The 4843-nt window shown below is 35.0% G+C and overlaps 2 pseudogenes; both read left to right on the forward strand.

Moving 5' to 3' along the window:
- The first annotated feature begins 562 nt into the window (after positions 1 to 562).
- Positions 563 to 743, forward strand: LOC129252645 (5.8S ribosomal RNA; annotated as a pseudogene).
- Positions 744 to 1185: 442 nt separating this feature from the next.
- LOC129252647 (large subunit ribosomal RNA) lies at positions 1186 to 3976 on the forward strand (annotated as a pseudogene).
- The last annotated feature ends 867 nt before the right edge of the window (positions 3977 to 4843 follow it).

Genomic DNA, 4843 nt, shown 5'->3' on the forward strand with positions numbered 1-4843 from the left:
AACAAACAAACAAACAGACAAGCAAACAAACGAACAAAAAGAAAAAAAAAAAAAAAAAAAAAAAAGAAAAAAAAAAAAAAATTTATATAATTATTTTGAATCCATAATTCTTTTTATTCTTTTTCATTCAATTTGTGATCCATCAATTATATCATATTAAATATAATATATGATGGTACATTTTGTAATGTTTTTTCTTATTTTTTTCTTTTAAAAACCTTTAAACATGAAAATAAAAAGTTGTACTTATTATTCATTTGATTGAATGATAAGTTAATTTGTTCACAATAACAAAAGTGGTATATATTTATTATATTATTATATATACATAAAATGATTAAAAAAATACAAAATAATTGAATCATAATAAATACCACCACTGTATTATTGTTGAACTAAGACATTCGCAACTTAATAAAAATGTTTAGAGTTAAATATATTTGATATATATTATTGAAAGAAAATCAATTTATATATTATTAATATTATTTAATTTTACTCTTTCAATTAATATATGCAAAAAAAAATTGACATTTGTTATAAATAAAAATAAATAAAAAAATACTCTAAGCGGTGGATCACTTGGCTCATGGGTCGATGAAGAACGCAGCAAACTGTGCGTCATCGTGTGAACTGCAGGACACATGAACATCGACATTTTGAACGCATATCGCAGTCCATGCTGTTATGTACATTAAATTCAATTTTAAAGTACTGCTTGGACTACATATGGTTGAGGGTTGTAAGACTATGCTAAATAAGTTGCTTATTCTTTTATAAAAATAATTGAATTTAAGCAAATGTGTATATTATTGGATTTTAAATAATTCATAATATTAATAGCAAAAAAAATAAAGATATATAATGAATTTTATTTATTATATATTCTTTAAAAAAAAAATCCTCTCAAATAAAATGAAATGATGAAAATATTGAATCTAAGTATTCTTTACAAAAAATTTTCATATTATTTATATATATATATAAAATAATAATTTATATATGTAATTAAAAGGAGGAATGTCTAGCATAAAAATTAAATTTTTTATTCTAGGATTGCCTCATTTTACATTATTATTATTTTTATATATTTACAATATATAAAAGGAGAAAAGAAAAATAGAGATGAAAAGATGATATAATTTTTTTATTAAATTGTGAGAAGATAAAAAAAGAATATTAAAACAACCTCAACTCATATGGGATTACCCCCTGAATTTAAGCATATTAATGAGGGGAGGAAAAGAAACTAACAAGGATTTTCTTAGTAGCGGCGAGCGAAAAGAAAATAGTTCAGCACTAAGTCACTTTGTCTATATGTCAAATGTGAGATGCAGTGTATGGAATATCTTAATATCTAGTATGAGAAATTAACGATTTAAGTCCTTCTTAAATGAGGCCATTTACCCATAGAGGGTGCCAGGCCCGTATAACGTTAATGATTACTAGAAAGATATTTCCAAAGAGTCGTGTTGCTTGATAGTGCAGCACTAAGTGGGTGGTAAACTCCATCTAAAACTAAATATAACCATGAGACCGATAGTAAACAAGTACCGTGAGGGAAAGTTGAAAAGAACTCTGAATAGAGAGTTAAATAGTACGTGAAACTGCTTAGAGGTTAAGCCCGATGAACCTGAATATCCATTATGAAAAATTCATCATTAAATAATTAAAAAAATAATGTGCATTTTTTTCATATAAGGACATTGTAATCTATTAACATAATAAAGTATTTATCAAAAGATCATTGGTGATATTAAGTTTATTTAAATTAATTTGCTTTTTAAGCATATTAACATAAAATAAATACTAATGATTTGATAAAGTGTTGATAGATTTTATTATATATAATGCTAAAATTCATTTTTTGAATTTTACAAAAAATTTAATATCTATGATATTAATATTTATTTGTATGCATTTATATGATTAACAATGCGAAAGATTCAGGATACCTTCGGGACCCGTCTTGAAACACGGACCAAGGAGTCTAACATATGTGCAAGTCATTGAGTTATATTAAACTTAATGGCATAATTAACTTAACTTAAATATAATGGGATTAATTTTTAGTCTATTTTTTAATAAATAGTCAATTAATTCAATCCCGGGGCGTTCCATATAGTTATGTATAATGATAATTTATTATTATTTATACCTCTAACTGGAGCGTACCTTGAGCATATATGCTGTGACCCGAAAGATGGTGAACTATACTTGATCAGGTTGAAGTCAGGGGAAACCCTGATGGAAGACCGAAACAGTTCTGACGTGCAAATCGATTGTCAGAATTGAGTATAGGGGCGAAAGACCAATCGAACCATCTAGTAGCTGGTTCCCTCCGAAGTTTCCCTCAGGATAGCTGGTGCATTTAAAAATTATATAAAATAATCTTATCTGGTAAAGCGAATGATTAGAGGCCTTAGGGTCGAAACGATTTTAACCTATTCTCAAACTTTAAATGGGTAAGAACCTCACCTTTCTTGATATGAAGGTTGAGGTTATGATATAATGTGCCCAGTGGGCCACTTTTGGTAAGCAGAACTGGCGCTGTGGGATGAACCAAACGTAATGTTACGGTGCCTAAATTAACAACTCATGCAGATACCATGAAAGGCGTTGGTTGCTTAAAACAGCAGGACGGTGGACATGGAAGTCGTAATCCGCTAAGGAGTGTGTAACAACTCACCTGCCGAAGCAACTAGCCCTTAAAATGGATGGCGCTTAAGTTGTATACCTATACATTACCGCTAAAGTAGATGATTTATAAAACAATTTCGATTGATTTATAAATTTTGAAACTTTAGTGAGTAGGAGGGTACAATAGTGTGCTTAGAAGTGTTTGGCGTAAGCCTGCATGGAGCCGCTATTGGTACAGATCTTGGTGGTAGTAGCAAATAATCGAATGAGACCTTGGAGGACTGAAGTGGAGAAGGGTTTCGTGTGAACAGTGGTTGATCACGAGTTAGTCGGTCCTAAGTTCAAGGCGAAAGCCGAAAATTTTCAAGTTTTTAATAAAAAAAAAATATTAATAAAAATATATTTAAAAATAATTAAAATACTTGAATTATTTTGAACGAAAGGGAATACGGTTCCAATTCCGTAACCTGTTGAGTATCCGTTTGTTATTAAAAATGGGCCTTGTGCTCATCCTGGCAACAGGAACGACCATAAAGAAGCCGTCGAGAGATATCGGAAGAGTTTTCTTTTCTGTTTTATAGTCGTACTACCATGGAAGTCTTTCGAAGAGAGATATGGTAGATGGACTAGAAGAGCATGACATTTACTGTTGTGTCGATATTTTCTCCTCGGACCTTGAAAATTTATGGTGGGGTCACGCAAACTTCTCAACAGGCCGTACCAATATCCGCAGCTGGTCTCCAAGGTGAAGAGTCTCTAGTCGATAGAATAATGTAGGTAAGGGAAGTCGGCAAATTAGATCCGTAACTTCGGGATAAGGATTGGCTCTGAAGATTGAGATAGTCGGGCTTGATTGGGAAGCAATACCATGGTTTATGTACTCGTTCTGGGTAAATAGAGAATTACGATTCTTGTTCCCCGGATAGTAGTTACGTAGCCAATTGTGGAACTTTCTTGCTAAAATTTTTAAGGAATTATATCATTCGATATATATTCCTTTTAAATTATAACGATTATCAATTAACAATCAATTCAGAACTGGCACGGACTTGGGGAATCCGACTGTCTAATTAAAACAAAGCATTGTGATGGCCCTAACGGGTGTTGACACAATGTGATTTCTGCCCAGTGCTCTGAATGTCAAAGTGAAGAAATTCAAGTAAGCGCGGGTAAACGGCGGGAGTAACTATGACTCTCTTAAGGTAGCCAAATGCCTCGTCATCTAATTAGTGACGCGCATGAATGGATTAACGAGATTCCTACTGTCCCTATCTACTGTGTGTTTGTGGGTCGGCAAGAGAGGACTGGGTGCACGTCCTCTGTGAATGCCCGATGTACTCAGACATTAGGGATCTTGTGGGTGTGGGGATTAGTTGGACTGATGGACGGTATGATGTGAGTGGTGTGATTGCCAACCGTCGGAATGTCGAAATGTTAGGGCAATATGCGCGAGAGGTTTTTAGGCGGCGACGTTATTTAAGGCGTTCAGTTGATTAGTTTTTAGCCATTCTTGTCTGTGTGTTCTGCTGTGGGAATGGGGTTTTAGGTGTGGGGAATGGCCACCAGTCCAGAGCTGTATGGAAGCTCAACTGGTAGTAGTCTCGGCTACGAGGTCTGACCGGAGACTTAAATCTGGTACCACGGGGAACAGGGGCCCTCGGAGCTTGCTCCGACCTGTTCTTTGGGAACGGCCCTTCGGGGAGTTTCGTGGTGGCTGTGGTTAACACCTAAATGCGGGTAGAGCCTTTTGGCTCGATGTGGAGTTGCAATGCAACCGGGTGCCGGGACCCATAGAACGGCAGAGGGTTAGATAGACCTCGAACCCTACCAAGGTGGTTAGTGTGTCCATTCCACACTACCAATTGGTATCCTTAAATGCTTCGGCATTTTTGGGGCGCTGATCAACGCATTGTTTTGATCCGTTGTGCTTTTGAGCACCGTGGGTTTGGGCTGTCGCCAGCAGGAACTCACGTAAAAAACGCCACACGTTGTTGTCCCTATCTACTCATTCTCAGTTTGACTGTTGAATAGTGCGGACGTGTCGTGTGCTAAGTGGTGATTAGCGATTTTTGCGATTTCTTTTGCGTTTATATTCGTGTGTGATAACCGGTGTATTACAGTTGTGCGAGTGACGCTAATATTGTTGTGGCTGTACCATAGCGGTACAGTGTTTACAATTAATTGCGCTAGTGAGTGCCGTTGT

The sequence above is a fragment of the Anastrepha obliqua genome, unplaced genomic scaffold (genome assembly GCF_027943255.1).
Source record: "Anastrepha obliqua isolate idAnaObli1 unplaced genomic scaffold, idAnaObli1_1.0 ptg000299l, whole genome shotgun sequence".
Taxonomy (NCBI): domain Eukaryota; kingdom Metazoa; phylum Arthropoda; class Insecta; order Diptera; family Tephritidae; genus Anastrepha; species Anastrepha obliqua.